The 12239-nt window shown below is 36.0% G+C and overlaps 1 non-coding gene across 1 annotated transcript; it reads left to right on the forward strand.

The window, feature by feature from the left end:
• The first annotated feature begins 8060 nt into the window (after positions 1-8060).
• LOC141675426 (small nucleolar RNA R71) lies at positions 8061-8166 on the forward strand. The gene has a single exon (XR_012556079.1). It is a non-coding gene; the product is annotated as a small nucleolar RNA R71 (small nucleolar RNA).
• The last annotated feature ends 4073 nt before the right edge of the window (positions 8167-12239 follow it).

Raw genomic sequence — 12239 nt, forward strand, 5'->3', positions numbered from 1 at the left:
TTGGAAGGAATGCAATATCCTCCTTCTTGTTATCATCATAAGGAGTTTATTTAAGAAAAGAAGTTCATACTTATTCAAGAATCAAAAAGAAATATACAGTGTAATATTGAAGAAAAGAACGATACCATTGGTCACCATCAACGTTCCACTTGTGTTCATCATTCGAGCTTGTTCAATCATATCCCAATTGTGTCATATAACAACTTCAGAGGGTACACTGAAATGCCTTTGCAAATTAAGCATTATGGTAGATTCCTACTTGTCACGTCTTGCGTCTTTAATATCGCACCCACACTGATAATACTTTAACAATTCGATCATAATGGCGTTCCTTCCAGATAACTTCGAGTTTCCTCGTTTTAATTTAGAATAACCATGAATCATTCAACATAACGATCTTTTTGTTAATAATACTCATCTTTTAGAAAAGTCTGGAAATCTTCTCAATCTCCTTCGATCACACCCAGGCTCTTCTTAAATTGATGAATTCTTTTAAACTTTAATAGTCTCTGTAACTTGATGAATAATCACTCCGTACGCGGATTCTGTTATTAACCTTGTCAAACAACATTTACACCTTACTGATAGGAATAATCAACTTCTTCATAATCACGGGTTACTTGGTTCTTTAAATTAATCAATACTAAGTCTGAAGTAAGTATCCTTCCAGGCAATCCAGGTTTTTAACAAACAAGAAACTCAAGTAGTAACTTGACAACCAAGGTTTAAAACTTATTTTATTCAAAAAGGCTTTTAGAAATTTTGTAAGGAAAAATCTTTTTTGAACACTTGTTAAAATTTTAAAAATCATAAACCTGGTTGTCCTTACTATATGAGTTGGTTGTTGTCCTTCCTTCTTGTAACAAGGTACCGAATTAAAGAAACGATCATGTAAAGATCCATTTATTTCAATCTATTCTCTCTCTTTTATTGGGTCTATTTATCTTTCTTAACCGATGAAAACTTCAGTTGTCATTGCATGCTATCTTATTCGTAGCTTCACATCAAGCTTCCATACGGGTAATACTCCCATTATCCACTATACCATTGTTAAGTGGAACAGACTATCCAATAGTCAACAAGTCGACTAATGTCACATCACCTTGTTACTATAAATATATTACATGGTCATAACACCATTAATTATCTTTAAGAAAGCTCTAGAACCATAATCTCCTCTAACTCTCTTTTCAATACTTATCTAATTCATTCCACAAGCTAGTCATGGTTGGCCTAATCTCTAATGGATTCTTTTAATCTGGTAACAACTATCCTTCAGAATACCCGAATCTTCTTTCTAGACTTCTTCTCACCTTTATTTATATCTCAAGTACTCACCATTCACTGTAACTTCCGAATTCATCCTCGTAGGTACTGTTGCTTTATAGGACAAGTTTTAAACCGAGGGTATAAAACAAGATGTAGGGTAAACTAAAGAGATACACTCACACCCGAATGTCCAGTAAAACAGAATTAAACAGATGGAGGTTCTTGAATAGGTAGTCTCGTATCAAAAGATAGTAGAATAGCGTAGAATAGCTTGAAGAGGTGCGACTGTTATAACAGAAGGTAATACCATTGATACTGATGGAAGAACAAGATGTAAATCAAATCTGATAGAAGATGGCGATCCTCGAACGGAAAACTCCAAACGATCAAATGACACCGGGAAATCAAGATCTGCTATTGCCGTTGTCTGGAAATCACGTCGCAAGCTGAGAACCCCAAATCGCAATACGAACTGTGCAGAGACCTACTATACCATCACACTCAATCTCACAACGTCTTATCTTTCTATTTCCTATTTCTAATCCTTGCCCTCTACCAAATCCCGACAATCTAGGCTGGTTTCAATGACTTATAACCTGTAGCTCTGATACCAACCTGTGGCGCCCTCCAAACCCGGGTCAGAAGTTTGGGGTCCACAACACAAAACAATATGTCAACCTATATATGAAATATTAATTTCGATGACCCTGCTCTATATAACTACGGATCGCAATAGGTTAAAGTATGAAAACAAGCCACAACCTTAACTTTTATTACAACGTACCAAATCCCAACTAATTTAACTTACAACTGGTAATAGAATCATTCTTACAATCTGACTAACTCTCTACCGCATGAAGCTTCGGCTAGCTCGATCCAACTCAATTTGGAATCCTAGCTCGTACATTGAACTGGGAAACCTCGCTATCAACCGTATCCTTATTAACTGTAGAATACATAAAAAGATTTGCAAGAGTGAGCTAACTAGCTCAGCAAGTCATAATAACGATAACTGAGTTAAATAATGATCAAGTGAGATAATCCAGATGAATCAAGTTTTTAACTAATCATTAGAATTGGATATTCATTTTAAGTTCTAAAACCAAGGTTAAGCTGTTGATCAGTCACGCACTAACCCCGAGCAAAGCACACAGCGCTGCTCTAATCACTGGATCCAAGGCACACATTGGCCTAAGTTGACCATTGATATGGTCTGACCACGAATCTGGTCCACATATATAAAAAAAACTATCCAATTCTAAAGCAGTTCAATATGATAAACAATATAATTTGATAAAACAAGATCATAATCAATGATGGTTAATCACTTGAATTAAAAACGCAAGGAAACTCATGGATATCACAAGGGTATATCAGGGTATGTATAAGAAACGGTTTTCCGTCTGTAAAAGGATCAGGCGTTGGACTAATAATGATTTTTCAAAGTATAGTTCTTTGATGTTATAAAGCATGGTTGGAGTATAAAAGTTTTTGTATTTTCAAACAATTTTGCTCCGGTTTTTGGTGTTTGATAGTAATACATTTGGGGAGTAGCATCATATTTGTGTGATTTTGGTATCTGAGGATCAACAAAGGATGGTTTACAAAGAATAAGGCTTATGGCTCAAGATCGAGGAAAAATCAGGGTTCAAGGGTAATTAATTTAAAGCACTTGCAATATAAACAAGAGTTATTCTGAATAAAAGCGACATGTTATGAAATAGTTCGAAAATAATTGTGATATATCTTGAAGAAAAGTCTGGAAGTACTTGCCTTATAGGGCTTTACAACCATTACTAATCAACTCTGAGCCGACTCTGCTGCTTAGGCCCTAACGTCCAACCACTAGATCCCATTGGATTCGACTTCGACACTCAGGTCTTTCTGTTGAAACTCTACTGAGCTCGTCGACTGACTTCTAGGTTATCTTTAGTCCACCGTTCACTTTCAGGTTCCCGACTATAACCTACAGGGTCGAAATACCCTACGTTAGACGTCTAGGTATGCTTGACATATCCTCGATACTAATTCTTATCCAACTATATTCAAACCCGACTCGTAATTATTCATATTGGAATAACACAGACAACAATTAGGGTTCACATTCTCAAAATCGATCCAGTGTTCATTTTTTAGAAAATACGTATACTCGTCATTTTACGAAATTAGGGTTACTGTATTTTGGATAAAACATACAACACAACATACAAGCAGGTTCTGTATAAAACATACATATATGTATTTACTTATACTCGCTCAACGTCCCGATAATCCTTGGATACGCTCCCGTATTTCCGTAGTTCGATTTTCCGAAAATCGGGCAGCATCTCCTCTGTTTATCGGACTACCCGTCGAAACAATTCGACGTCACTTTACCACAACAAGTCACAACCACCAACATCCATAATTTCCCAAATGCCAATTCAGTATTATTATTAATTATTATTCGCAGTTGATATTTATTTATTAAATTAGGACTCAGAATATAATCATCATAGTCCACCGTCCGCTTGTCGAAATTCATCGCGGACGGCGGTAAAATCCGCGGGTACCCGTTTAGTTTCGGGTTTCCAACGCGTACTTCACCGATTAAATTAATAATTATTCCTGCACGATCAATTTTAATTCACGAAACCTTAGTTCAATTCATTCACTGCAGCAAATAAAAGAAATAATTAAATCAGTAAAATTTCTAACACTACCGCGTGTAAACACGCGCACAAACATCATCAATTGAACCAAAACAGGACAAGCCGGAAAACGGCGGAAGTCAGGCAACATAGTAAAGAAGAAGCGACAACAGAGGAGATATAGGAAACATAGCAAAACAGTAACCAGGACCCGGACAAACGCAGCACACCAATATATATATACATACGTTATTTGCATGCACACGGCCCAGTCACAAAAGTCACCGGAGAAAGGCACAGATACAGGAAAAACTGACCAAGGCGGGGAATAAACGGGAACCAGAGGAACAGAGAGGGAAGGGGTGAGGGAGAAACAGGAGAGATTGATGGAAAGAGAATATATGAGAGCAAGAGAGAGAGAACCGAGATGGAGGTGAAAGGGGAAGAAACACAGGATCTCTGTGTTGTGTTTTTGTCTGTTTTCTTTTCTTTCTTTTTTTTATATCTCTGCTGTACAAATCAATGTAGTACAAATAACAGTACAATTAGTAGTACAATTCCTGTAATTCAAACATATGTATTATTGGATAATTACGAAGATTCTGAGAACCGGTTTATCTTGAAATTCGAATTTAACGGACTGAGGTGCACGTAAAATATCTTCATGAAATTACAAAAAAATAATCTTAAAATATCACAATTAATTCAAAGTTACCAAAATAAAATTTTCGTAATTTTTAAAGCATATTTGAAACACCACTCGTACCCACATTTCCAATTTAACGACCTGAGTTGCACTTAAAACAAATTCATAAAATTACGATAGTAGTTTTAAAATGTTAGAAATATCCTGAAGTAAATAAAAACGTAAATTTTGTAATTTTAAAATAATTTCTAAAACGCACTTTATACCCGCTTTTACAACGAAATAATGCGCGGGTAAAATTAATCCCGAAAATTTCCAAAATAATTTTAAAATTCTTGGAATATTTCCAACTTAAATAAATATGAGTTTTATAATTTTTGAAGAATTTTAGAATTAAATATGGATTTTACAAATAAAAGTAATCAGAAAATCATTTAAAGATAAACATTTAGTAAAATATTGATTTCTCAATTTTATAAAATCCTAAAAATAATTATTGTAATTATAAAATCATAAAAACAATTTTAGAGACACTTCAAATATTTATACCAATAAGTTTGCATTAAATCCACTTTAAAAGTGAAACAATTCAATACATTTCCTTAATAATCACATATTTAAATAATTCAAAAATACACAGGTCGTTATATTAGGGCCCATGAACACATATTTCAAAGATGTAGGAAGTGGTTTTAGTTCTACCTGGGGAGGCGTTGAACTCTCCTTAACTTCCTCGTGACGCAGTACAATAGAATGATCAAGCACAGTTGGAGGCACTCCATCCAAAAGTTTCTCGTAGCCCGTACACTCCTTATTTTCTTCATCCATGTCACCCTCCAGAACAACTTGAAGTGAATCTTCACATAATAAACTGTTGGCTTTGATGTAAATTACTTTTTCTAGAGCATCCACCCTTTTGATTGTCTCATCCATAGAAGGTAGTCCCGTTATGTTTTGGAGCTTAAATTCCATCTTCTCTTCTCCCACTTGAAACGAAATTCTTTCATTTTTCATGTCAATTATAGCTCCAGCAGTAGCTAAGAAAGGTCTCCCAAGAATGATAAGAATATTTGCATCTTCTTCCATCTCCATGACAACAAAATCACATGGTATATAAAATTTACCAACCTTGAGAGGAACATCTTCAAGTACACCAAGAGGATATCTTACAGTTCTGTCTTCCAATTATAGAGGGATACATGTGGGTTTCAGTTCACCCATCTGAAGCTTATCACAGATTGATAATGGCATTAAACTGACACTTGCTCCAAGATCGCACAAAGCTCTTTTGATTTCAAAATCCCCTAGTTTGACAGGAATATAGTAGCTACATGGATCCGCTAACTTTTTCGGAAGATGATTTAGCAAGATGGCACTGCACTCTGTCGTTAATGAGATAGTAGAACTTTCTTCAATCTTTTTCTTCCTTGATAATATATCTTTGAGAAATTTTGCTTATGAAGGCATCTCTGATAAAACATCCATGAATGAAATATTAATGTGCAGCTTCTGCAGAATTTCAAGAAACTTACCATACTTCTTGTCAAGTTTAGCTTGTGCCAACCTTTGTGGAAACGGGACAGGAGGCACATACAGTTTAATAGTGTTAGTCCCTAACAATGCAACAAGAATTACAGAAGGGGGGTTAAATGGAATTCCTAAAACTTTTTCTCATAGATATAAAATGTTCTATCTTAATAATATATAACTGTGTGAATTGATTTGCAAACTGCAGAATAATAACTTGGAATGAATCAATACACAAGTAATTAAAAATACAAGTCTTTAAAAACTTTCTGGTGAATTTGAATGTATCCACCAGAGATATATATTATATCAAGAGAACTCTGTGTAGCGATTAGCTCACAGCTGTTTATAAATTTGAACAACTAAGTTTACAGAGAAATGCTAAGAATGCAGCTTACAAATGTTTCTCTGAGAATAATAATCTTGCTCAGTTGCTTGTTGTTCTATTTGCTACTTCTTGATTTATATAACACCAAGATTACAAAGTAATAAGACAAGATAATAAAACAAAAACTATCAAGTCTAATATTGTGCTACTTCATTACTCTATTCCAGCATCTCTGAATATCTTCATAATAGCATGGAAATGGCAAAGCTTCTTTGTTCTCTAAAACCCAGTCGAATAGGATTCCACATTACATTTGCATACACTCGACGCATGTGACTGTGTTGTCACTGTCAACAGATATTTGAATTCTTTATCTGTCGGGTTCATGATCATCCGTCGGATTGCCTTGTTGATCATCCGTCGAGTGGCATTGTTGTTTATCCGTCAGGTAGCTATCTGGCACTTGACTTCATTTCATTTATGCAGAATTACAAGACATCATTTATGTACAATTAATCAACCTATTCTGCATATCTAGTTAAAGTCAACATGACTTGATTACTACTACAGAATCTAAACAATGTGTATGCAGAAATGTGCTACATACTTATTTTTACATAAGCTACTCACTCGATGGATAATAAATCATCATCTGTCGGGACTATATTAAGTCATCCGTCGGGACTATAATCCTTATCCGTCGAGTGCTACATTTTTCATTAAGTAAAATCTACTTAGGTGTTTTGTTAATGAAATCATCAAGTACACAACATATTCACAACAAATAGGAGCAACAACAGGTTCCTTCTTCTCTTCTTCCACTACCTCTTCTTCGATCACTTTTTCAGCTGCAATGTCATCTTCATGATTTTTAGCATTCACAATATTTTTGCTCAACTTTAAATCTGGTTCTGGTAATTCTTTACCGCTCCTCATAGTTACGGAATTAATATGACCTTTTGGTGGTTGCTCAGTTTGGCCAGGAAGTTGGCCCGAAGACTTGTTGAGTTGGCTCAACTACTGAGCAATTTGAGTAATTGAATTCTCCATCAACTTGTTGTGAGCCTTCATCTCATTGATACTTGCATCAAAATCATCACTCTTCTTTGTCTGTGTAAAGATAAATCCTTCCAAAAGATTTTCCAAGTTAGATGTTTTTGGCTGAGTTGGTGGAAGTTGAGCTTGAGCCTGAGTATTTCTGTAGGAAAAATTAGGATGTTCTATCCAACCTGGATTGTACGTGTTAGAGTAAGGATTATATTGTTGCCTTTGATTGTGGTTGTAAAGGACATTTGCTTGTTCCATTGCTAATCCAGAGGGATTGAACTGACAAATATTTTGAGTGTGTCCAACTACACCATAAATCTCGCATAAGGCAACTGTAGATGAAGTTTTAGAATCCAATTGCTCAATCTTCTTAACCATTTCCTTCATAGTAGTATTCAACATGGTTAGAGCATCAACATCATACTTACCTTCCTTCTTAGGATGATTTATGTCATTATACTGATGGTTATGATTGGACGCCATATTTTCTAACAAAGAGTTCGTATCCTCAGGGTTCTTCTTCATAATAGATCTACCAGAAGCAGCGTCAACAAAAATTCAAAATTTTTGTGTTAACCCATTATAGAATGTCTGGATCAACAACTAGTCAGGAATGCCATGGTGAGTACATTGCTCTGAAGCCTTTTGTATCTTTTCCATGCATTGAGAAGAGACTCCTCATCATCTTGATGAACGTTAGATATGTCATTCCTGAGCTTTGCAGTCTTATTCTACTGAAAAATTTGAGTAGAAAGGCCTTTGCTAAACCATCCCAAGTAGTGAACTTGTTTGGAAATTCATCTTTCAACCAATCTTTTGCTGTATCTCGAAGAGAGAATGGAAATAATTGCAGCTTAATCGCATCATCACTAACATTAGTCAACTTATCGTATCACACTTCTCCAGAAAACTCTCAAGATGATCAACATAATTTTCAGTGGACAATCATGCGAAAGAATCATTGGAGACAAATTGGATGAATTAAGGTTTGATTTCAAAGTGGGTAGCCGTGACTGTTGGTGTGAGAATACTGGAGAGTACGTCTTTAGTGTCTGGCATACCCTGCGTATTGAGAGCTTTAGCTGGTACTACGTCACCCATAACTTCCTTGTTTTTCTGTTTCCTTCTTGCACCTGCTTGTCTTCTTGCTGTAGCTTCAATTTCAGGATTAAAAGCAATCAGATTTTCAGTACCTGAACTTCCAGTTTGCATGCAACAAGAAAACTAGAAACCAATATCAAATAACAAGGGAATACTAGCGGTAGCACACAATTAAAAGACTTAGCTAAATTAACTCAAAAATGTACTAATCTAGTACTGCTTTGTCCCTGGCAGCGACGCCAAAAATTTGACAAGGCTGTCGCGTGCCTATCAAATAATAATTCCTAACAAATCCTTCTAACTATGTAGTAGGGTAAGTCAGAGTCGATCCCACAAAGATAAAGGTATCAATCATTAGTAATTCTTTACTCGATTTAACCAAGCAAGTTACACAATAAATATTGAGAGATTGTTTAACTAAAATTATACTAGAGCAATTACGTCTATTAATCAAATAACTAAAAACATCCAGAGTTAAGTATACCCACTAGCATGAATCAATGCAATTATGATTTCCCGCCCCAAATCAATCATATACTACTCAAGAGGAAAGATGCACCCTACAAAATACCAATAACCTCTCTCGAGTATTAATAGCTTCTCTAGAATACAATCAAGCATATTTTCATGGTATCATGCAATTTAGAGATATTAAACACAACATTCTAACTTCCTAACAATCCGTTCTACCGATTTTAATGGAGAAGTTCATGTCCTTATTGGATAAATCACAACCACCTAAGTCCAACTTTTGTTGATAAATATATATTGGGTTCAAACAATACACATAATCATGTCTGACATGTAATATAAATAAATTGGGGGTATTGGGAAAATCATACATCAATCATAACTAGGTTTCAACTTAACCCTAGATTAAAAATCTACTCACTCATAACTAGATTAACAAAACACATAATATAATAAGAACACATAATTGATATTAATGAGAATTGAGAAGAAAACCTTCAATTTTTTACAAGAAGAAAAGTAATGACCCCCCTGTATATGTCTATATGTATATAATAAAAGTCTTTTGCTGCTTCTAGATAAATAGAAGTACATTTCCTAAATTGACTGGGTTTCTAAATAAAAATTCGCAACTGACTTTTCTTCAATAATTCTGGGCTGCTCTAGTTGTAATTTGATATTTGGACCTACTTAGAATGAAATATAATTCTGTTAGCTTCGTGTGGACAGTTAAATCGTCCAATTCTGACTTCTGGAACTCAAGATATGGTCCAAACAGTGAATTACACACAAGCAATCCAACAAATCCAAATTTTCTTCTAATAAAATCTCCAATTTAAATTCTTATTCTCCAATCCATCCAAATTTAGGGTTTCCTTGCTTTCTATAATAAAACATTATTTTTTAATTAATAAAAATCCAAATCAATGTAAAATATAAAAAATATGAGGAATAAAATTATATAATATATATATAAATATATACTCTATCAAATATCTCCACACTTATCACTTTGCACGTCCTCGGACGAAGAAGAAATAATAACTAATATTAACTAAGTAAATAACTCCACTTTCGAAGATGACACGATTGTATTGAGCACATGCCAAAAACGTAGTTCTAGATTGAGGGGTTGAGCCCTTTATATGGAGATGAGTCTAGGGTTAGACTTGTGTTGGGAGACTTGGTGAACAAGTCTCCAACTTAGATGGTAATTAGGACTTCTTTAAGGGATGGAATTCTAGATCCTTCCTTGTAGGAGTGTGTGTTCATTTTAGACACATATCTCTGCTCTTTCAGCCGTATTAGGCCTAGTCCGTGAACAACTTATGTTCGTGGATCTTGACGACCTCTGCTGGTGGGCCTTGACTACTTGGGTCGTCTTGAGTCTGCTATGAGCTTAGACCAGACAGGTCTATGTTGGGCTTAGGATAAGAAGCCCAAGTGTAAGTAATGCGACATTTAATGTGTCTTTATGATATATTTTCTATCCATATCATTTGCCCCCCCCAACTTTTGGGAATACTGCTCGAGATTCGTGGAAGTTATAATGGTCAATTCGTGACTCGGGGTACTTTTGGCCCTTCTCGGGTATCATCCCTTCATGGGTATCGGCCCTTCATTGATATCTACCCTTCATTAGTATCGGCCCTTCATGGGTATCGTTATTTTATCATAAAGTGTGAAGTGATCTACACATTTACAACGACTTATATAGTGTGAGTATACACACCTAAGGCCTTTTCACAGGCTAATTGGATAATATTAACACTAAACGGTCCTAATCGGGACTAAAAAGCGAGCGTTTATCACCCCTTAACCTTCGTCAAGGTTAATTATAGGGGACAGCTGCTAACATGCCCTAATCAGGGATAATCGGCCCTAATCAGGGCTAATTTCTATGTATATGCTGCTACCTAGGCTCAAAAGAGCCTAATTTTAAGTTAGAATGAGCTAATTAGCCTTAATCAAGGCTAGTCTACCTTAATCAGGGCTAATTCGTCTTAATAAGGACTAATTAGTATGCACAAGATACTAATTATCCCTAATCCACACTAATCATGTGACTGAATAGGTTAAACGGCTATAATCGGGGCTAACTATATCATATGAGTCACTAATTCCCCTTAATTCAGGTTAATTACGTATAATATACACTAATCACCCCTAATCAAAGCTAAATCTCACTAATCGGGGCTAAATTTAAAATCCTGAAAACTTAATTTTTTTAATTTTCCCCATTTTTTCCTATATTTGTAAAAAAATCCAAAAAAATTTACAAGAGGGTCTCCGGAGTTCTATAGGACCCCCCTGGACCAGCCTGCAGGCGGTCCCGCTCGGCCAAAATGGCACCATTTTGGTCTGGTCGGCCTAGGGGAAGAACCCCCTGCTGGCCAGGGGTGGTTGTCCTTAATTTTTTTTTAGAACCTTCTACCCAGCTTCATGATCTTCATTGGCTTGCTAGGCTTTTTCAGCTCTTGGTTGGCCATAGAGCTCTCCCCATGGTGGTCATAGAGCCCCTTGTGGCTCTCTTGTTTTCGTTTCAGTGAATGTTCTGTACTCATTTTACTGAACATTCTATACTCGTTCTACTGAATGTTCTGTACTTGTTCTACGGGATGTTCTGTACTTGTTCTACAGAATGTTCAGTACTTTTTCTACAAAATTTTCTATACTTGTTTTACAGAATATTCGGTATTTCATCGAACTTGTTCTCATAGACGTTCTAGTCTTTACGAAACTTGTTTTCGCTGAGAGCCATATTTTCCAAGAAATTTCAAGAAATTTCACAGGAGGGCATCTAGAAAACCTTCAGGAGGCCCTAGGCTTATCCTACAGGGGTCCTGGTTGGCCAAAAAGGCCCTCAATGTAGCCTGGTCGGCCAGACCAGCTCTCGGTAGGGCATATGGCCACTTGCAGGGTGGTCTGGTCGGACGGAAGGAAAAGGTTCTCTGAACTTGCTACGGTGAACGCCCAACTCTTAATGAAACTTGTTACCTTGAGCGTTCTAGTCTTCACGGAACTTGTTCTCGCTGTCGTTTTGATTTTTATAGAACTAGTTCTCATAGACGTTCTAATCTTTACGAAACTTGTTTCCGTTGAGTGCCAATTCCCAAGAATTTTTAAGAAATTCCCTAGGAGAGCCTCCAGAAAGCTTTCAGGAGGCCCTGGAGCAAACCCACATGGGTTCATGGTTGGTCAAAAGGGCCCTCATGTGTCC

This window comes from Apium graveolens, chromosome 7 (genome assembly GCF_009905375.1).
Source record: "Apium graveolens cultivar Ventura chromosome 7, ASM990537v1, whole genome shotgun sequence".
NCBI classification, from domain to species: domain Eukaryota; kingdom Viridiplantae; phylum Streptophyta; class Magnoliopsida; order Apiales; family Apiaceae; genus Apium; species Apium graveolens.